Source organism: Orcinus orca, chromosome 4, assembly GCF_937001465.1.
Source record: "Orcinus orca chromosome 4, mOrcOrc1.1, whole genome shotgun sequence".
NCBI classification, from domain to species: Eukaryota; Metazoa; Chordata; class Mammalia; order Artiodactyla; family Delphinidae; genus Orcinus; species Orcinus orca.
Window position 1 is genome coordinate 44,356,081 of NC_064562.1, and position 23,290 is coordinate 44,379,370.

Sequence of the window (23,290 nt, forward strand, 5' to 3'; positions counted from 1 at the left end):
AAAATAAACAAGTGGGACATAATGAAATTTAAAACTTTTGCACAGCAAAGGAGACTATAAACAAGATGAAAAGAAAAGCCTCAGAATGGGAGTAAATATTTGCAAACGAATCAATGGACAAAGGATTAATCTCCAAAATATATAAACAGCACATGCAGCTCAATATCAGAAAACAAAAAAAAAACCCAATCAAAAAATGGGCAGAAGACCTAAATAGACATTTCTCCAAAGAAGACATACAGATGGCCAAGAAGCACATGAAAAGATGCTCAACATCACTAATTATTAGAGAAATGCAAATCAAAACTACAATGAGGTATCACCTCACACCGGTTAGAATGGGCATCATCAGAAAATCTACAAAGAACAAATGCTGGAGAGGGTGTGGAGAAAAGGGAACCCTCCTGCACTATTCGTGGGAATGTAAATTGATACAACCTCTATGGTGAATAGTATGGAGGTTCCTTAAAAAACTAAGAATAGAACTACCATATGACCCAGCAATCCCACTACTGGGCATATACCCAGACAGAATCATAATTCAAAAAGACACATGCACCCCAACATTTAATTGCACTGTTTACAATAGCCAGGTCATGGAAGCAACATAAAGGCCCATCAAGAGATGAATGGATAAAGAAGATGTGGTACATATATACAATGTAATATAAATAGGAACGAAATTGGGGCATTTGTAGAGATGTGGATCGACCTAGAAACTATCATACAGAGTGAAGTATGTCAGAAAGAGAAAAACAAATATCGTATATTAACACATATATGTGGAATCTAGAAAAATGGTACAGATGAACTGGTTTGGTTCATCTGTATGGGCAGAAATAGAGACACAGATGTAGATAACAAATGTATGGACACCAAGAAAAGTGGCTGGGGGCAGTGGTGTGATGAATTGGGAGATTGGGATTTACATGTATACCCCAATATGTATAAAATAGATAACTAATAAGAACCTGCTGTATAAAAAGATAAAATAAAATTCAATAAAATAAAATGAGGCATATCTGTATACCATTTTACTCTGTAAAAACAACTTACTCTTGTATTTGAACAGTTATAAAATCTAATTGGAAGTAAAAAGTTGTTTATCAACTTCTTTAAAAATTACTTCCAGAAATCTGCATGTATAAAAAGTGATGTTCTCTTGAAACCGTTTCTTCTGTGGTTAGCAAACCAACCATGCTTTTTTTTTTTTTCACCAAAGGCTGATGATGTACAGTCATCCCTCATCCACATCCTGGAGATACCAAAATCTAGGGATGCTCAAGCTCTTTATATAAAATGTGGTAATGCAGTAATTGCATATAACCTATGCACATCCTCCTGTATATTTTAAATCATTTCAATTCCTTATAATACCTAATACAATGTAAATACTATGTAAATAGTTGTAAATACAATCTAAATGCTATGTAAATAGTGGCCAGAGTATGAAAATTCAAGGTTTGCTTTTTGGAACTTTCTGGGTTTTTTGGGGTTTTTTTCTGAATATTTTTGATCCACAGTTAGTTAAATCCATGGATGTGGAATCTGCTGATATTGAGGGCTGACTACTGCAGTCCTAACTAGAGATTACCTAAATCAGATTTGAAAAAAAAGAACAGTACTAAAAACCAGGATCCATCTTCTGCCACATATTTATTGTAGATATGCAGATGGTTGAGACAGCTCTTACTTCCATCCTGGCCCCAGAGAAAGAAAGGGCTCTCTGGGTTACATGTTCTGCAGCTTCTCCTTCCTTAGGGAAAATGTTCAAACTTTTCTCACAGAGAAATGTAACTTCAGGGCATCTCACAATGAGAAAGAGGGAGGAACCTGACTCAGATGAAAAATATCACAATTTTACTATTTAAAGTTCCACTCTTGAATATGTGTAATAGTGTGTAACTTTAGAGATGGGGAGATCAGAGTATGGGGAGAGGGAAAGAAAACATTAGCCTAAGGCAAAAACTAATTGGCCAACTCAGGAAGAAGGGGGAGAATTTACCTGGCAATTTTTGAGAAGGAAAAATGAAAACTATTCTAAAACTTTGAAAGATTAATTTAGAGTTCTCTTTGGAAACTGTCGGCTTAATAAGTCTCTAGTCATATTTAAGCTAAACTAGGTATCCATATCTGAAAGAAATGAGAGAGTTGGACAAATAGCTGACAGTGATTGAGCCAAGAGGATAATATGTTAATAATTATTAAATCTGTAGTCCAGAAACCTGTCATTCTAGACAGTGGAATAAGATGAATATTTGCACAGTGACCAAATTTCAGTGGGTTTTAAAGTTCCAAGCAGATAAAACAAGCTGTCATATACCTGTGGCAATACCTAAGGACCATAAACATCTTAGAATTGACAAAGTGAAGGCAAACATCTTTCTTGAAAATGTTTACTATGATGGAATGTGAGAGCAAATGATTTCTGTCCTTTTTTCACCCTCAGAAAGACCCAGAATGTTTAATAAGAATATCCAGTAACATACATTACATAATTATACTGCTTCATCCAAGGGAGAAGAGAATGTCTCTAGCAGATCCTGAGGGCTGCTAAAAAAATCAACCCTTTGATAAAGCAATGGATTTCAAAAATTTAAATTGCTTAATATGTAGTGTGTTCGTGTGTGTGTGTGTGCATGCGCATGTGTTCATGTTCTAGTCTATGCTACAGATTCTATATTTGAAACTGTTTTATTCTGCATTGGGTATATTTTGTTTACCCTTCCACATTCCTTCTCCACCCCTTCATGCCCAAAGGGAGAGTCCTGCCTCAATACTCAACCTTGCCGTCTGATTTGTGCATAGTTGCTTACTATGGTGGTGACTTGTGATTTTTCTCATGCTGTTTCACAACTGTCCATTTTCCAGTTTTAGAACCAAAATTATTCTAGCACTTCATGTATTTTTCTCAAAGTATATTCCACGTGATAGGTGGTCTATGAAATTTACATTTTTACTGGCCTTCATAAATTCCTTTTAATCCCGCATTTTTTAAACCAACTTCACTACTCATTGACACTCAGCACTTAATGAAATAATTAACAATGCCTTAATATATTAAGCATCTCCTATGGGTTAGTTTTCATGCTAGGTACTTTACATGCGATACCATATGATCATATGATCCTCTATCATTTGAGGAAGATATTATTTATCAACTTTTATAAGATGTAGAAACTAAGGGTCATAGAAGTCAAATGCTTGTCCAAGATGACAGAACCAGAATTAGAAATGAAGGTTGAGTGATTCCAAAGCCCAGGCTCTTTAAATATAAGGCATATAACCAGACAAGGACATTGCTATTTTAATACCTCCCTATTATAATCATTGTGTAGTTATAGGAAATGGGCATGTATACATATAAGAGAAAAATATAAAAGAATTGATTTAGAATGACATAGGATGGGATGATTTGAATGCCATTCCGTTTCCTTTTTACTCTTCTGTCTTGTCCTGAAGAACTTTCTTAGTTCTCATATCTCTCTTCCTTGATTCACTACTATTCTCATCTACCCCTACCAACACACACACACACACACACACACCTGCAATTTCTTCCACTTTGATTTCTTTTCTCATCGAACTTCTAGAGTTTTCTACTCATGCTGTTTCTCTTTCTCCACCGCCAAGTCGCCTTTCAATCCACTACAATACAGTTTTCCCAATACCACCACCATGTGACAGAAACTGTTCTTATAAAGTTCACTAATGTTCTCCACATTTCCAGACACAATGGACTTTTTAAAATGCTCATCTTAATCAATAGATGACACTTCTACATTCTTTTTTCCCTAGCTTTACTGAGTTATAATTGACATATAACGTTGTATAACTTTAAGGTATACACTGTGTTGATTTGATACCCTTATATACTACAAAATGATTACCACCACAGTGTTAGCTAATACCTGTATCACATCACATAATTAATATTTCTTTTTTTGTGATGACATTTAAGCTCTACTCTCTTAGCAACTTTCAAGTATATAAGAGTGTTATTAACTATAATCACTATGCTGAATTCCATCATATGATTGGGTTCTGCTTTTCCTTCTATGCCACTGTACCTTCCTTCTGTTTAGTTTACTGGGTTCTTTTCCCTTCCCAACATCTAAAATTTGGCATTTTCACATTATATCTCTTCTATTCTTTTCCCTAGTTAGCAACATTCCTTCCCAGAGATTTAAATACTAATTTTCTGTTGAATACTTTCAAATTTGTATCTCTAGACCTATCTCATAGGTAACTCAGACTTAACATGTAGGAAAAGTTAATGATAATGACAACCGTTTTTATTACACATATTATGTGTCAGTCACTGTTGTAAGTACTTTACACACACTAAATCATACAATCCTCACAGTAACCTTCTTTGGTAGTATTATTATTATCTTTGTTTTATAAACAAGAATAATGTGAGAGTTTGAGTAATTTGCCCAAGATCACAAAGTAAGCAAGAGGCAGAGAAAGTTTTTGACCCAGTTTAGTTCTAGAGATCTTACTCTTTACTAGACTCTATATCTCTTTGCCTAAAATCATCTTTCCTCACTCTTCATGTGGAAAGTTAGGAAGCACTCTCCTCTTTTAGGAATAAGCCTACATTTTACCTATTCAGAAAAGCTGTCCTTACTCATCCTATCTGGAGCAACTCCTGCCTGCTTGTTCTCTCTTAGCCTCCTATTTATTTCTTTGAAATTATTTATTACAAATTGTAAGTCATGCAATTTACTCATCATTTACTTCTGTCAGATAACATGGATTGTTTTGCTCAATACCCATTCTAATCCCTTTCTGGTGTGCCTTCCTGAACTGCTGAGGTGGGAGGCCTAAAATCTACTTTTCTAAAATTACCTTGCAGCTGGGTTTTTCCATGTGATTTAGTTTCCACCATTTAGAAGCTCTCACAGGGGTAATTAATTTAGAAATAAGTTCTGTGGGGCCATAAGGAACAGTTTTGCTCAAACAGATTTTGGCAGAAAAGGCACAGTTCTAGAAGTGGCAGGTGTGGCAGAAAATTCAAGATACTGCAGCTCCTGATTGTTGCAGAACCAGCATGGTACTGGAGCTGTCAACAGTGGTAGAAGCTTCTTGATAATGTAGTTTCCTGATCGTGGTGGAAGTTGCAGCTTTTTGCCAGCTCAGTTCTGCAGTGTGACTTAAGTGTAGAAACTCAGTCTGGAGTCTGTTTCTTCAGTCCTCCAAATGATTTTATGAACTTATATATTTATAAGTTATATAAATATTCTTATTAAATTCTTATTAATATTTATATTAAATCTCTTTGTGCTTAAACCAGATTTAGTAGACTCTGTTTTCTGCAACTAAGAACCTTGGTCATTATATCTAATAATTTTTGTTTCTGTCTTATCTGCCAGAATATAAGCACTTCAAGAGAAGTTAGCCTTTTACTGTTGATTGTTGAATTCCCACTGTCAAGTAGAGCTTAGCTCATAGCAGGTGTTAATATATTATTACTGAATTTCATGACAAAGATTTAAAAATGTTTAATTTCTTCTACAATTATAGAAACTGCTTTGGAATACCAGCTAAAAAACTTCCTGCCAGCCTACCTTCCTCTTTCTCTATGTGTATTATATTTCATTTCAGCTTGGTCCTAGAATATGATGTATCAAGGAGACCAAGATTGCTGAATAGGTATCAGTTACTCACTGTTCCTAAAATTTGTCATGGTTTCTCATGAGCTTTTGCTCCTATTTGGAATACCCCGTCCTCCACTTTTCTACTGCATAGACTTTTACTTGTTTTTCAAGGACAAGCCAAATTATTTTCTTGCAGCAGCCTCTCCTGTACTTCCCCCAAGTGATTAATTAAGCACACCTTAATCTGTGTTCTTGTAATACATTGTAGATATTTTATTATAGTATTTATAACATTTTAATATTATATATTAATGTGATTAATAATAATAACATTTTATTATTCTGAGTCATTGTGTTACAATTACTAGGTGAAATAAAATGTATTGGTGAAGAACAACAAAATGCTTTTGTGAAAATGTGCTATAAACTCACAAATGTAAGTTATTTTTTCTTTCCATGTGACCAAATAGGGTTTATTCCAATAGTACACTCTCAGGAACTCTAACAACATAATTTTTATTCTTTCTCATTTTAAATCATGTCAAACTCACAGAACAGTACAAGAACAGTACAAAAAACTCTCATGTACCCTTTACCCAGAGACATTATTCAAGTTTTTCCAACTCTCCCAGCAATGTTCTTTAGGAAAGGGATCCATCCAGGATCATGTGTTGCAACTAGTTTTGTCTAGTCTCTGGGAACAGGTCCTCAGCCCTCCCTTGACTCTCATGACCTTAATATTTCAAAAGATTACAGGTCAGTTATTTTGTAGACTCCACAAGTTTGTGTTTGTCTGATGTGTCTTCACAATAACATGAAGATTATGTGTATTGGGCATATGGTATTTGTTTTTCTCTTTCTGACTTCACTCTGTATGACAGACTCTAGGTCCATCCACCTCACTACAAATAACTCAATTTCATTTCTTTTTATGGCTGAGTAATATTCCATTGTATATATGTGCCACAACTTCTTTATCCATTCATCTGTTGATAGACCCTTAGGTTGCTTCCATGTCCTGGCTATCGTAAATAGTGCTGCAATGAACATTGTGGTACATGTCTCTTTCACAAATGTAAGTTATTATCTTTATTTTTACATGCAGAAGCAGAGGAAAGTTATTGCTCAATTTCACTTATTTCTCTTTCCAGGTAGGTAGACCTCCAATTTATTCCATTTATCTTCTTTTTGTGGACTGACTTACACATGACCTGACTTTTGGAAGCCCAAGAAAGAAGGGTCAGGAAGCCTTTGGCATACACATGCTAATCTGTATGGCTGACTTGAAGTGTAGAAGCCTCCCTCAGAGTAATTCCTCAGAAAATTAAGAAACAATTCAGTTTGGAGCTAGTTCATTCCTGCATACAAAACATTATAATACTGTCCTCAAACAGATAAACACAAGTGAATGATTTTTACTTTCTTTGTTCCTTTTAAATGATTTATACTCATTTTCAAAATCATGCTGTATTGCAAGTATACCAAAATGACTACTTCTCTGGTCATTTAGAGAATTTTCTTTCATAGCATTTAATATATTAGGTGACTCATATTCAAACAATAAAAAGGTTTATTATTTCCAATATTTTCAATTTTCTTCTTTAGTGGCTTTTGTTAGCACATGTTTGAAAACAGGTATTATTTTGTATTTTGAATATTTTATTTGAAATATCTAGCATTTGTAATATTAATACATATCTCCACTGATTTTTATTTTATTTTTGTTAATAAACAAATATTTACATCAAAAATAAAGTAAAAAATCAAAGAGATAATATTTACAATATTAAACATAAGCCAGATGTGGAAGCATGCTATTCCAGATTAAACATTTACTGAGTTGGCAGAAAAAGACTTTCTTCCTCATTCATCCAAGCTAAGTTTTGTTTGAATGGATTCTAATTTCTTATTCCTTTACCCTTTTCACCATCTTTCTGTTGCTTTGTTTACGTAATAGTGATTTTTCCTTACCACTGCCTTCCACGGTTCTGTACAGCTGCTTCCCAGATGAGCTAAATAGCTCATCTTCATCTTTACACAAGTCTAAACTATGGTTTAATCCTACATGGCTTTCACAGACACAGTGACTGAAATCTCCTTGTGACAGTTCTCATATATACATGTATGTTTTTATTTTCTGCAAATATTCAAGTAAACTTGACTATAGAAAAGCACCAAACATCATCATCTGGTTCTGCATCCTTCAAATCTTACGTATTCTTTGAAAACTAGTGGAGACAAGGTCTCAAATTACGAAGAACATAAAGTATGTATTTGGAAATAAAGAAAATGGACCTTTCCAGCAAATTGAGAGAGTTTCTAATTTTTTTCTTTTCTACTAAAGGTTGATTAATTTCTACAGAGTATTTCACCCAAATGCCTTTAAAGTGGCTTCAATCAACGTGAGCTGATGAACTAAAGAAATAATTTCCTTTCCTTTTTTTACTGTGTTCATTTTTCTGCACTTTCTTGACAGTTCATCACAGACAAAGGACTTAAGCACCAGCATACTCTCCAACTTAAACAGTAAAATCCCAAGGATCGGACATGCAGGCTTCCATTCAGATGGATGATAATGGACAGAGCTTATGGGAACTAATAAGAAGGATTGTTGGCATTCCCAATGACTTGCCTTTTCATGTTGGACTTGTTTATTTCTTTCCTTATTTGAAGGTAAGGGAGGGAATTGAGAGGTTGAATTCTGGGTTATGGCTAAAGATGCTAAACCATTTAAAGTGCCATTATTCCATTTCATTAAATTTTGGCACAGAAGTGCATGCACATGTTACCAGATTGTAAGGTGTGTTCATGAATCAGAATTACACAGCTTGAGGGCTTATCTGGTTCACATTCTTTCTCAAAAAATGATTATGTAAAAATAAGTAAAAATCAAATATAAATGTTGATATAAAGTAAAGATCCTGAGAGTTAAAGAATAAAAATGTTGGTATGGAATTTTTAGATGCATGTCATCAAGTTAACTTCCCTTCTGTTGTGCCTTTACAAATTTATGTGTGATGGAACATAAATGACTCAGAATATGAATGTGTTAACAAGCCTTTACAATATTTGTGTGTGTGAGAGTTTGAATATATACACTGTATTGCTGTTTCCATAGCTAAATAACATCTAATTGTGCTAATGTGGGAAAGTCAGGAAATCAAAGAATTATATTAATTGTTTCTGAATTCAAATGCTCAGGCAAACTGCAGTTGGGTTTGCCTTCTTCAGCTGAGTGTGCCTAGGGCTAGGTGTGAAATCTTTGTATGTTCCTGGATCCTCTTATAGAAATAGACAAAGGTAAGACATAATTGAATCAGGATTTTGATTTCATTCTTCTCATTTGCTCATGAAAACAAAATTGAGAAATCATCAAATTGAACTGAATTATTTAATTCTTTTAAAATGAGCAGCCTTACTCTTAAAAGTAGGGGTAGGGAAAATAAAAAATAACACACAGAGTGTTCTCTTTACAACCAAATCTTTAAGATCAGCTTGACTTTTCAAATTGTTGTTCTGGTTTTGAAATTTATGTGAAAAATTTTGTAACATTTGAAAATGAAATCATATATTGTTTAAAGAAACTGGTCTCACGTTGCTTCATTCAATTTCATAAATTAGTAGAACTGGAATGAATTTAATTTTACAAGTAATTTGGCAGTTCAAGTTCTAAATTTTATAAGCTCTGTTATCCCGCCTTACTGCCCTACACACTCCTTTTATGTAACAAAGTAGAACCAAATGGAAATTTGATAATATAAAGAAATCATTTCTATACAGAAACCAGAAGAAAATTCAGATACTTTGTACATATCACACTCTATATTCTTGGACATTTATGAAAACGGTGAAAGATTATACTAAAATTTTAATTAGTTTTTGAATAAAAGAGGCAAGAGTGGGCATCCTTGTCTTGTTCCTGATCTTAGAGGAAATGCTTTCAGTTTTCCACCATTGAGAAGGATGCTAGCTGTGGATTTGTCATATATGGTCTTTATTATGTTCCATCTATGCCCACTTTCTGAAGAGTTTTTATCATAAATCAATGTTGAATTTTGTCAGAAGATTTTTCTGCATCTATTGAGATGATCATATGGTGTTTATTCTTCAATTTGTTAATGTGGTGTATCACATTGATTGATTTGTGGATATTGAAAAGTCCTTGCATCACTGGGGTATATCCCACTTGCTCATGGTATATGATACTTTTAATGTATTATTGGAGTCGGTTTTCTGGTCTTTGTTGAGGAGTTTTGTATCTATGTTCATCAGTGATATTGGCCTGTAATTTTCTTTTTTTGTGTGTTATCTTTGTCTGGTTTTGGTATCAGGGTGACAGTGGCCTCATAGAATGGTTTTGAAGTGTTCCTTCCTCTTTCATTTTTGGAATAGTTTCAGAAGGATAGGAGCCAACTCTTCTCTAAATGGTAGAATTCACCTCTGAAGCCATCTGGCCCTTGAATTTTGCTTGTTGGGAGTTTTGAAATTACTGAATTAATTTCAGTACTGGTAATTGGTCTGTTCATATTTTCTATTTCTTCCTGGTTCAGTCTTGGGAGATTGTACCTTTCTAAGAATGTGTCCATTTCTTCTAGGTTGTCCCTTTTATTGGTGTATAGTTGCTTGTAGTAGTCTCTTATGATCCTTTTTATTTCTATAGTGTTGGTTGTAACTTCTCCTTTTTCATTTCTGATTGTATTGATTTGAGCCCTCTTCCTTATTTTCTTGATGAGTCTGGCTAAAGATTTATCAATTTTGTTTATCTTTTCAAAGAACTAGCTTTTAGTTTCATTGATCTTTTCTACTGTTTTTTAGTTTCTACTTCATTTATTTCTGCTCTGATCTTTATGATTTCTTCTCTTCTACTAACTTTCTTCTACTAACCTCTACTAATAAACAAAACTTTTGGGTTTTGTTTGTTCTTCTTTCTCTAGTTGCTTTAGGCATAACATTAGGTTGTTTATTTGAGATTTTTCTTGTTTCCTGAGGTAAGATTGTATCACTATAAACTTCCCTCTTAGAACTGCTTCTGCTACATCCCATAGGTTTTGGATCATTGTGTTTTCATTTTCATTTGGCTCTAGGTAATATTTTATTTCCTCTTTGATTTCTTCAGTGATCCATTGGTTGTTTAGTAGCATATTGTTTAGCCTCCACATGTTTGTGTTTTTTGCAGTTTTTTTTTCTCTTGTAGTTGATTTCTAGCATCACAGTCTTGTGCTTGGAAAAGATGCTTGATATGATTTAAGTTTTCTCAAATTTACTGAGGGCTGCTTTGTGGTCCAGCATGTGATCTATCCTGGAGCATGTTCCATGTGCACATGAAAAGAATGTGCATTCTGCTGCTTTTGGATGGAATGCTCTATAAATATTAAGTCCATCTGGTCTAATGTGTCATTTTAAAGCATGTGTTTCCTTATCAATTTTCTGTCTGGATGATCTGTGCATTGATGTAAGTGGGGTGTTGAAGTCCCCCACTATTAATGTTTTACTGTCAAGTTCTCCTTTTATATCTGTTAACATTTGCCTTATATATTGAGGTGCTCCTATATTGGCTGCATATATATTTATAATTGTTATATCTTCTTCTTGGATTGATCTTTTGATCAGTATGTAGTATCCTTCTTTGTCTCTTGTAACAGTCTTTATTTTAAAGTCTATTTTGTCTGATATGAGAATTGCCACTCCAGCTTTCTTTTGATTTTCATTTGCATGGAATACCTTTTTCCAACCCCTCACTTTCAGTCTGTATGTGTCTCTAGATCTGAAGTGAGTTTCTTTCTTTTTTTTTTTTTGCGGTACGTGGGCCTCTCACTGTTGTGGTCTCTCCCTTTGTGGAGAACAGGCTCCGGACGCACAGGCTCAGTGGCCATGGCTCACGGGCCCAGCCGCTCAAAGGCATGTGGGATCTTCCAGAACTGGGGCACAAACCCATGTCCCCTGCATCAGCAGGTGGACTATCAATCACTGTGCCACCAGGGAAGCCCTGAAGTGAGTTTCTTGTAGGCAGCAAATATACAGGTCTTGTGTTTGTATCCATTCAGCCAGTCTCTGTCTTTTGGTTGGAAATTTAGTCCATTTACGTTTAAGGTAATTACCAATACGTACATTCTATGGCCTTTTTGTTAACTGTTTTGGATTTGCTTTTGTAGCTCTTTTTTTTCCACTTTCTTCTTTTGTTCCCTTCTCTTGTGATATGATGACTATCTTTAGTGTTATGTTTGGGTTCCTTTTTCTTTTTTGTTGTATATCTATTACAGATTTTTGTTTTGTGGTTACCATGAGAATTTTGTATAGGAGTCTGTATTTATAAATGCTTGTTTTAAGTTGCTGATCTCTTAATTTCAAATGCATTTTAGACACCCTGCATTTGTACTCTCCTCCCTCCATAATTACCATTTTTGACTTTATATTATACATCTAATTGTTTTGAGTATTCCTTAACTGTTTATTGTGGATACAAATGATTTTTACCACTCTTGTCTTTTAACCTCCCTATTAGCTTTGTGTGTGGATGATTTCCTACATTTATTGTACGTTTGCATTTACCAGCAAGCTTTTCCATTTTGTAACTTTCTTGTGTCTAGTTGTGGCTTTTTCTTTTCTGCCTAGAGAAGATCCTTTAGCATTTGTTGGAAAGCTAGTTTGGTGGTGCTGAATTCTTTTAGCTTTTGCTTGCTTGTAAAGCTTTTGATTTCTCCATCAAATCTGAATGAGAGCCTTGCTGGGTAGAGTATTCTTGGTTGTAGATTTTTCTCTTTCATCACTTTAAGTATATATAATAAGTATATCATGCAACTCCCTTCTGGCCTGCAGAATTTCTACTGAAAATCAGCTGATAGCCTTATGGGAGTTCCCTTATATGTTATTTGTTGCTTCTCACTTGTTGTTTTTAGTATTCTCTCTTTATTTTTTGTCATTTTGATTACAATATGTCATCGTGTATTCCTCTGTGGGTTAATCCTGTAGGAGAATCTTTGTGCTTCTTGAAATTGGGTGACTGTTTCCTTCCCCAGATTAGGGAAATTTTCAGCTATTGTCTCTTCAAATATTTTCTCAAGCTATTTCTCTCTTCTCCTTCTGGGACTCCTGTAATGTGAATATTAGCATGCTTGATGTTGTCCTACAGGTTTCTTAAACTGTCCTAATTTCTTTTCATTCTTTTTGATTTTTTTCTGTTTGACAGCAGTGATTTCCATTACTCTGTCTTCCAGCTCACTTATCCATTCTTCTGCCTCATTTAGTCTACTATTGATTCCTTCTAGTGTATTTTTCATTTCAGTTACTGCATTCTTTAATTCTGTTTGGTTGTTCTTTATATTTTCTAATTCCTTGTTAAAAACTTCTTATTTCTCACTCTATGCAACCATTCTTGCCACTTTTATTCAACACAGAAAAATAAATAAAAGGAATCCAAATTGGAAAAGAAGAAATAAAACTGTCACTGTTTGCTATGCAGATCCAGCTTTTCCTCAGGCAGCCCTGATGCCTGGCATTGACAGGGGGAAGTAGAGGCATCCTCTAGACCAGTGGTTCTTAAAGTGTGGTGCCTGGACTAGCAGCATCAGTATCACTTGAGTATTTATTAGTAATACAATTTCTCAGGTCCTACTTTAATTTTACTAAGTTAAAAGCTCTGGGAGTAGGGTCCAGAAATCTGGTTTTAACAAGTCTTCTATGTGATTCATGTGTATGCTGAAGTTTAAGGACCCATGATTAGACCAACTTTAACAGAAAACCCAGTGTATGGAATTACTGGACTACCATTGAGAAAGTTGACATTTTAGATCCAGTAGCCTCTGTTTTTCTCTGCTTCTATCTTTACTCTCTCCATAGTTTCCTCTTAATTCTAGAGACAGCATGATCATGTAAAAATTTAATTCACATCACTTCTATTACATTTACCCTTTTGTGCTTAAGCAAGCCATTAATCCTCTTCTCACTTGTGAGATTTACACGTAAGCATCCTTAGATATTTAGATTTTCAATCATCACCAGATTGATAGTGTTCCCCAAGTTATGAATGTTGGACTTTTGAACAGAATCTACCCTGAATGTATTGATTTGCATGTATTCAAAGAATAGGAACTGATCTTGCCTACTACTCCAGAGAGCAAGATGTGTTCCCTGAAGCATGTTACCTTCCTTTTTTGATTCCATGATGGTCACAGATATGTTATCTGAAGGAAGATTATCATGGAGTGTCCCTACTTATTTAATTAACCCAAATGGGATGGTCACCATATACGTGAGGCAGGGAACTTGCAAGAGGGTGGAGACATTATTTGCTGTCACAGAGTTTCTTCTTGCTACATAAAACAAAATTAATTTTTCAAAAGAAATAATGGGTTTGGCATTTTGTGAGCTGACCTAGGAAATGGACTGATAGTTTCTCTAGGAAAATGGTTCTGAGTTCCATAAATAAGTGCAGTTTTGGTGCACAGTTTATCTACATATTAGAAATTGTTTATGATTTCTGACAGCTCTACAGTATAACTTTATTTGAATTCTGTTATAACAAATACTGTCCTTTATTCTGATTTAGAAAATTAAATGAAAAAACTCTGGATATCAAGGTTAATTTGCTACTAATAGTCTTTCTTTTAAAAAACATAGATTTTAAATAGGAAATAAACAAATACATAAATGTTAGTTCATACTAGTTTAGCTACTATAAAATTTTCCCAAGGAAAATAAAATATAGCTTTTCAGAAGAAATATTTAATAATTCTTCTTTAACTAAGGGGTCAAATTGAGTATCACTAACTATAAGACAATTTGACATTAAGCACCTTCTGATATGATGCAATACATAGTTGTCACCAATAGAGAATTCTTACTGAAAAAATATTTACACTTAATACAATCAAGCTTTTAGACTTATCTCCCAGTTTAAAGAAAATACAGATATGAGAGAAGCAAATCAAATAATACTCCAAGGAAACAATCAGACAAATCCAGAATACAGGACAATGTAAAAGGCAACTGGCCTTATCTCTTTAGAAAAACAATATCACGACCAAGAAAAAAATACCTTGTTGGAAAGTAGGGGAGAAGGTGCTATCTTAGAATAAAAGAGAGTCAAAATACATAAGTAATGCAATTTTTGTACACTGTTTGGATGAAGGTTCACAAAACCAGCTACAAAACACTTTTTGGAACAATTAGGAAAATTTGAATATGAGCAGGATATTAGATAATAATAGGAAATAATTATTAATTTTCTTGTATATGATAATGGTAATGTTATATAGGAGAATGCTGTTATTCTTAGGACATGAATGGTGAAACATTTAGGGGTAAATCTGCAAGCTACTTTAAAATGGTACACACACACATACACACACAGCAACATACAAAAGAGAGATAAAGCACATTTGGAAAAATGTTAACAGTTGTTCAGTGTAGGTTGTGAGTATATTGGCATTTATTGTACTGTTATTCAAACTTTTCAAAAAATTTTTAAATTTTATAATAAAAGTTGGAAGAGTTGCACAGTTTGAATGTACTTAATGCCACTGGACAGTACACTTAAAAATGGTTAAAATGGTAAATTTTATGCTATGTATATTTTACCAAATTTTTTTTAAATGCTGGAAAAAATCTTGTGTAAAGAATAATACTGTCACAACCACAGTAAATGTTGTCAGTGAACTAGAGGTTGTCTCAGATCTCTAATTATTCACTTAAGGTTTACTCAGAGACACAATCTTCAGGGAAACACATTCTAGACAATTAAAGATACTACCAGATAATTGCTCTGGGATTCTGACTTTTTTTAAGGCAATGAGCCAAACAGCCTAGATAGAATTCTACCATAGAATAATGTAGACAGATATTTCATTAGGAATTCGGTAGGAACTATTCTAGTATATTTGGGTTTTATAGACCAACAGAAGGAGGTCCATCTTTCAGATCTCTCTTCTCCATCCTTGAGTCTTCCATGAGAGATAGTAGTTTGGATAAGGAAAAACTTTCCTTTGGATAAGGAAAAACTAAAATGAGTTAAGTATTGGAAAATTAAATTTATTTGTAAAAGAATTCCATGTAGATATTACAAAAATTATGTGAACCACAGTTCAGAGGATATGAATAGATTCTAAAAGTATCCTGGAACGTAACTGAGGTTCAACAAGTCAGGGCCATTTTTTTCCCTAAAGATTTTTAGGCTGAAGCCACAATTAAAGGCCACTTTTAATTCTGTCCTGAGCTCTTCCACACACAAAGCTGTGGGACACTATAATTCTTACTCATAGTGACTGAAAATAAAAGCCTGGTCAAGTACAAAGAGTTGTTTTCTGCCAAGCTCAATGAAAGGAGGAAGTGGCAAGGGTGGGTACAGGATGGCTGAAATTCCCCAGTCTTAACCATGGATAGCAGGATTGCTTAAAGTTCTGAAAAACAACCCCAAATTAGGTCTTGTCAAGTCAGATACACATCTGCAAAAGAAATATATGACAATGACTAGGATATGGATATGAGACCAAAGGGGAAAATATCTTTTCATGACAAAGTCCTAAAGTAGAATCATGTAGCATCGATTAAAAAAAAATCATGGGGCTCCCCTGGTGGCGCAGTGGTTGAGAGTCTGCCTGCCGATGCAGGGGACACGGGTTCGTGCCCCGGTCCAGGAAGGTCCCACATGCTGCGGAGCGGCTGGGCCCGTGAGCCATGGCCGCTGAGCCTGCGCATCCGGAGCCTGTGCTCCGCAATGGGAGAGGCCACAACAGTGAGAGGCCCGCGTACCGCAAAAAAAAAAAAAAAAAAAAAAAAAAAATCATGACATCTGGGGTTCCACAGATCTCTATTTGGTCCTGGATTGTGAGTGCAACCGTCTATGTGTAACTTTGGTTAAGCCAATTAACACCATTATGATGCATGTTCTTTGATGTTAAAATGTGAAAAATATTCCTAACCCATAAGGTTGTTGTAAAGAGTAAGTGAAATGATGTATATAAATTATTTAGCACAGTGCCTTGTGCACGGTAAGCTCTCAGTTAATTTTTATCAGCATCATAACCATCTCAGGCTTTGACTCAGACCAGTCACAGTGGTATGGAACAACCTGAGAGAGCCCAAGGGCTGAAGTTAAACCCACCCAGAGGGGTCTAGCAAAGGAGATCATGACTGGGCTAATGGCAAGTATGACTAAAAACCTAAGGTGGGAATTTAGACCGGAAGTCACAAACTCAAATGCCTAGAAGAATCTGATAGGTGTTATCTGAATGAGTGACTCAAGGACGACAGTGCAGTTAGTATGAGTGGGCAAGTCTCTGTTAATCTGATGAGAACATACCCCATCTCATGGAGCAGCTTCTATTTAATTCAAGATCATGGCTGGAATGAGAGAATGTAGGCTCAGTGTGGGAAGACCTTATCAGTTTTTAGGAGAATCTGCAACTCAAAGATATTTTATGTGACATTTCCTGTTTCTAGAACATTGACATTGACACAACTTTTAAATATATTGTGCAGGCCAAATAAAACATGTCTGCAGCCAGACCCTATTAAATGGTGATCTCTAGTTTATGACTTCTTGTATCACACCTACCTAAGATCAGTATTGGTCCTAAAGATCAGGATGGGAGTGAACCTCTGGGTTGGGGACCAGCAGACCAGAACAGTGCTGTGTGTGTGTGTGTGTGTGTGTGTGTATAAGGTGAGCCATAAACATGAGCTATATATGTCATTTTGAATTTCCTAGTAGCCACACTAAAAACAAGTAAGAAGAAATAGGTGGAAATAATTTTAATAATATATCTCATTTAACTCAATATATCTAGCATATTATTATGTTAACACATAGTGAATGTAAATTTATTAATAACATATTTTATATTTTTATGATGTCTTCAAAATCAGGTGTGTATTTTACACTTACAGCACATCTTAATTCAGGGTTAGTTACACTGAAAGTACTCAATAGCCATATATGGCTAGTGGTGACCCTACTGGACAGCATAGGTCTACAGTATGCTTCTCAAACTTTAATATGCATATTGAAATTTGGGGGATCATGTTAAAATGCCATTTCTGCTTCACTGGTTGGGATAGAGCCTGAGATCCTTCACTTCTTACAGGCTCTCAGGTGGTGTCAGTGCTCCTGGTCCATGGACCATGCTTTGAATATCTAGGAGCTAGATGGTTATGGCAAGTCTTCTTCAATCAGCACTTTCGCCCCCCAAAGCACTCCCTTCTCTTTCAAATTTAGCAAATATCTGTTGAAGAGACTAAATTGATATTCTAATGTTTGGTCACCATATTTAGATGTGGAATAATATTAATAACTTTAAAATAGGCAATATTTTATATACCCCTTGTAGAAGCACTGAGTCATTTACTCCTTTTTTTTTTTTAAACTTCAGAACCTGCCAATATGTTACCAGATGCTTTCATGAGAATGCGTTTAAGCACAGGATAAGTGCAACTTTATAGTTCTAACTTCAGAGATTTGGCACGTTCAACGTTTTAATAAAACAGACAATGGGACGGCAAGGGAAATTTGACAATAATACCTCTCTAAGCTTTAGTATTTAGGGGCATTCCTCGGTCAAGGGTATGAATATTTCATGGACTCTCCAAAGAGAAACACAAAGAGAACTTTTTCATTTCCTCCTGACCATTCTATTTGAGGGATCGGTAGAGCTCGACAGGCAGACCTTAGATCTTTGTTCAACAATACATAAATACAGAAATTTAAGCAGCTAAATGTGGGGCAGAATGTAACTCAAGGATTCTACATAGTGCAAATGTCCTCAGGATACAAACGCTTTTAAACCTAGAAGAGTGTTTTGGAAGTAAGCAGTGAATTCCTAAGAACTTGTTCTCACTTATCACTGTTTCACTTGTGAACTTTAGCAAGTGATTTATCCTCTTTTATCCTCCCTCAGATGTTAAGAATAATGCTTGTTGAACCTATTTCACAAAGTTGTTCTAGGGAAGTATAAAGGAACTTGGTAAATGGTAACATGCTATTTGCTTATAGTTTACTCACAATCATGCCCAAAGGAAGGTACTGAATTGTAAACACATGGTCAAGATGAAGTCTGAATTGACAAGGTGATCAAGTTCTCGGCCCTTTCTACTGCTGCATTTCATAACAGTTGCAGCTGTCTGCTCATATTTATGTTTTCCACAGTAAAAATGCAAGGCAGGATTCTAATCACAGAACTACTGTCTCTTCCTACACAGAATAAAACAGCATGTCAAAACATAAGTAAATAGAAAGGGACCTTTTGGAAGCTTTATAAAGTCTTTGTTTTAGTTCTGAATCAAACTAAGTGTGGAATTATGGATACCAAAGATATTTTTTTCCTCTAGTAACAACTGTTTAAGTCATTTAATGGCATGAAATCTCTTGAGTGAAATATCTGAAGTATGATTCTGATGGATGGCGTAAATTAAACTCAACATGGTAAAGTTTTACAGTGGGATCTTCGTAATAGAGCTAATTTTGTTTGAAAGCTCAGAAATCTGGCACCGAGGAGGAAAAAAAACCCAAAATGACAAAACTCTTTAATTGAGAAAATTATAAAATATTATTAAAAGAAATTAAAGGGGCATAAATAAATGTAAATAAATAAATGGAAGACTTAATACCATAAAGATGGCAATCAGTGGTACATTGGTCATAACTTGAAAGCAATTCCAATCAAAATTACACCATTTTGTGTGTGTGAATATTTGAAGTTGACTAAATTTATAAGAGAGAGTAAAGGACAAGCATAGACTAGATACGCTTGAAAAAGAAAAACCAGATGGAGAAATTGCCTTTCTTTATGTCAAGAATTATTATGAACATATAACAAATGAGTAAGATTTTATTATTTTAAGGAGAGACTAGTAAAACAAAAGAGTGAGCCCAGAAACAACCCAGCACATACAGAACTCAACTTTTGACACAAATGGTGTTGCAGATGTGGGAGAAGGGATAGTGGACTTTTCAATAAATGTTGCTAGGACACATTATTAGTCATATGGAAGACAAAAACAAAAAGTGCACCCTTACCTAACCACCATATATAGTTTTAAATTCAGGTAGGTTAAAGATATAAAATAAAAAGCAAAACTACAGTACTTTATAGGACAATATCTTTATGACTTCCAGAAAGATAGGAATTTGTTAAACAAAACACAAAAAATGCAAACCTCTGAGGAAAAGATTAATAAAATGAACTAATCTATCAAAACTTCTGACTTCTGACCATCAAAAGTCCATGTAAAGGAAGTGAAAGGAGAATTACATACTGGAAGATTATATTTTTCAATATATATAAGAGGCAAAGGATTAATCAATATTCAAAAAAACAGAAGGAACTCCTACAATTTATAAGAAAAGGAAGAATAAATAACCAATAGAAAAAATGAGGAAAAGTCTTAATAAATACTTCAAAGAAAGGAAATCTGAACAACCAATAAAAGATCCCCAATCTGACTAGTAATCACAAAAATAAAAATTAAGACCACCATGAGACATCATTTATAACTTAGCACAGTGGAAAAAAAAAGTTTGTAGATGTCATGTGTTGGTAAGGATGAGGGCTAATGAGAGCACTTATATAGTATTTTTGGTGGATATAAAATAGCATAACCACTTTGAAAACAATTTGGCACTATCTGTATACTCTTGTGCTTTCAGCTTTGTATTTTTTCATAAACTAAGGAAAATAATAAAACATTTATTTTGTTTTTCTGCATGAATTGAATTCCATTTCAGGGCAATCAAATAAACAATGAGGAAAAGTTATTCTCTGTGGAAGAATTCTAGTTAAAAAAATGCAGAATGAATGATAGAATTAGAAAATCACCATTATACAAACCTTAGTAAAAACATTTAGGTAGACTTCATTATTGTATGCTAAAACCACTGGGTGAAATTTGATGGGAATTTTATAATAGAGTCATCAGACTGACACCACCTGAACCCACTGATCAAACTCACAGAGTTTCACATTAAAAAAAAAAAACTTACCTAAAAAAAATTGAAACTGAATTTCATCAAGCCAGTTGACAGGAAATAGGAGAATAGAGGGAGTGTGTAACAAACAACAGCATGAGCACGATCAGTCACATTTAGAATATGACATTTCTTAGGACAAATGACCTAGTTTCTCCAACAAATCACAGCATAAAAGATAAAAAGAAGGAAGGGGGCTGTTATAAAGTAAAAGAATAACACAATATTATTTGGATTTTGATTTGGTCAAACCAGCTATGGAAAGATAACTTTAAGATAGTCAATGAAGTATGAATAAGGACTAACTAGGTATTAGATGATATTAAGGAATTATTTTGTTAGGTATAATTTCATGATGGTTTTATTTAAAATGTTATCACATGAAGATTCATACTGAAGTGTTTACAAGTGAAATGACATTTTATATTTGCTTTAATATAAACAGAGCTTTTAATATAACAGAATCTAGTATTTTTAGTAAATCGTTAGTTATAGAGGTGGTGGTGATGGCGAGGAAGAGGTCTAGGATAACATTTGGATTTTGCCTTGGGTTACCAGGGTGGTACTATTTGCCAAGAAAGGGGACACAGAAGCAACAGTAGGTTTCACAGATAAAAATTATTTTAATTTTGAAAATAAGTTTTAGATGCTAATGGGATACCCAGAAGGTTCTCAAGTGAGCAATAGGATAATTGAGTCTTAAATAAAGAAGAGATCTGTGCTAGGGTTATAGTTTACCAGAAAACTGATCAAATCACTCAAGAGAATGCATATGGTAAGAAAAGAAGTCCAAGGATGAACCCTGGTGATTACCAACATGCATGAAATAAACAAGGGGAGAGTTCAATGAGAAATTCTGACATAAAATGTTAGAATATTTGAATAGTTTTGAGAAGAAAGAATTAATCAGCATAAGGATTAACCAACAGTAATTAAATAATGTCGAGAAGTTAAATAAGATGAGAAATAAAAATAGTGCATAAGATTTTGAAATTGGCAGTCACTGGTGATTTTAGCAGGAATTGTTTCATTTGAATAACGGTGGCAGGGGCTTCCCTGGTGGCGCAGTGGTTGAGTTCGCCTGCCGATGCAGGGGACACGGGTTCGTGTCCCGGTCCGGGAAGATCCCACATGCCGCGGAGCGGCTAGGCCCGTGAGCCATGGCCGCTGAGCCTGCGCGTCCGGAGCCTGTGCTCCGCAACGGGAGAGGCCACAGCAGTGAGAGGCCCGCGTACCGCAAAATAATAATAATAATAAAAAAAAATAACGGTGGCAGAGGGCTAATTACAATGGGTTAGCACCTACATGAGAAGTGAGAGTTGGAGACACTTGTTCTTTTGAGGAGCTTAGCAGGAAATTATAAGAGAGGTAGAGGATTTCTTTTCTTTAATATAGAAATGGTTCCAGCATGTTTAGAGGCAAGATAAAAGAGCCAGTTGGGAGAGTCAGTTTGAGAATGTATATATATTAAAAAAGAGAACGATAGATAAAGTATGGCTTCAGTGAAAAGAAGGGTGAAAAGGATAAAAAACAAGTTGAATAAATTAGCTCTAACCAAGTCAAGGAGTCCTTTTCTCTCTGAATCTGGAAAAGTGTGGTGAGAGTAGATGCATGTATAAAGGAATATTTCACTTAATAAAAATGAACTACTAATTTTTTTCCCAGAAAAAATCTGTTTCAAAAAGTAGAGAGTGCAGCCACTTATTTTATTTCAGAAATGTCACCAGAAAAGCCTGAGTCACTCTGAGGGCATATACTCCCTCGTGGTCTTTGGGGAAGCCTAAGGCTTGCTGTGTTGGGAGAATGTGGACAAGTGTGTAGCGAATTGGGCCTCTGAGAGGTGGGCTGAGGGAAGGAGGGCATGTGGTGTTCTAAGAGTTAGGGGCAGATGTGTTCTGAACATAGATGGTGGGCCCAGGGGCCAGTAGCAGCCAGAATGGAATTGTGATTGGGAATAATCAGAAGGGCACTCTGAGGGGGGCACCAGCTAGTGAGGAAGCTGATTTTGGTTGACAGAGAGACAGATCAGGTGTTGGTTTCCATGTTTAGACTTAACGTTCTCTGTGAAATGTGAGGCAAATATGGACAGGAGTCAGGGTCAGCAGTTGAGAACAATGATTTTGAGAGAGTGGTGCAGCTTCAGAATATTTTGGGGGGGAGAATGGTAAAACTATGAATTGAGAAACAGCAAATAAATGGGTGGCTGAGGGCCAAAAAGGGGCTGGCTGAGTTTGGAGGCCATAAATTATTGGTAGCAGCCATCCACACCTTTGTGAAATTTCTTAAAATTTCCTTCTGCGTTACCCAGGGGTCAAGCTAACAGTGCAAGCAAGAGGATAATTGGGTCAATCTGCTTTTGAGGGTCATCAGGACAGATACAACCAAAGCACAAAAAGACATGGGCAGCTGGGATTATTGCAAGAGGCAAGTTAAATGATTTTGCTATGCATCTAGGTTGGATAGGAAAAGGGGTATGTCCATGAAATGGTGATGGGTTATGAAGTCTTTAGATAATAGCAAGAAGGATGGACACAAGAGGGCAGGAATGTCAGAGGAATAGTGTTGTTAAAAGTGTCAAATAATTTGCTGTACAGTGAAGTGGAGTTCCCTGTGCTATATAGCAGGTTCTCATTAATACCCCAATTAAAAAAAGTATTAAATAATCTCGATATGGCAGTGGAGAGTTAAAGCAGAATGCTGCTACTACTTTTGTGTTCTGTGATAAGTGAGA

At 35.1% G+C, this 23,290-nt stretch overlaps 1 protein-coding gene across 3 annotated transcripts in view; it reads right to left on the bottom strand.

Annotated features, from left to right (window-relative positions):
• CFAP299 (cilia and flagella associated protein 299) overlaps positions 1 to 23,290 on the bottom strand; it is a 624,040-nt gene that overhangs the window by 74,830 nt on the left and 525,920 nt on the right. The window lies entirely within an intron of this gene.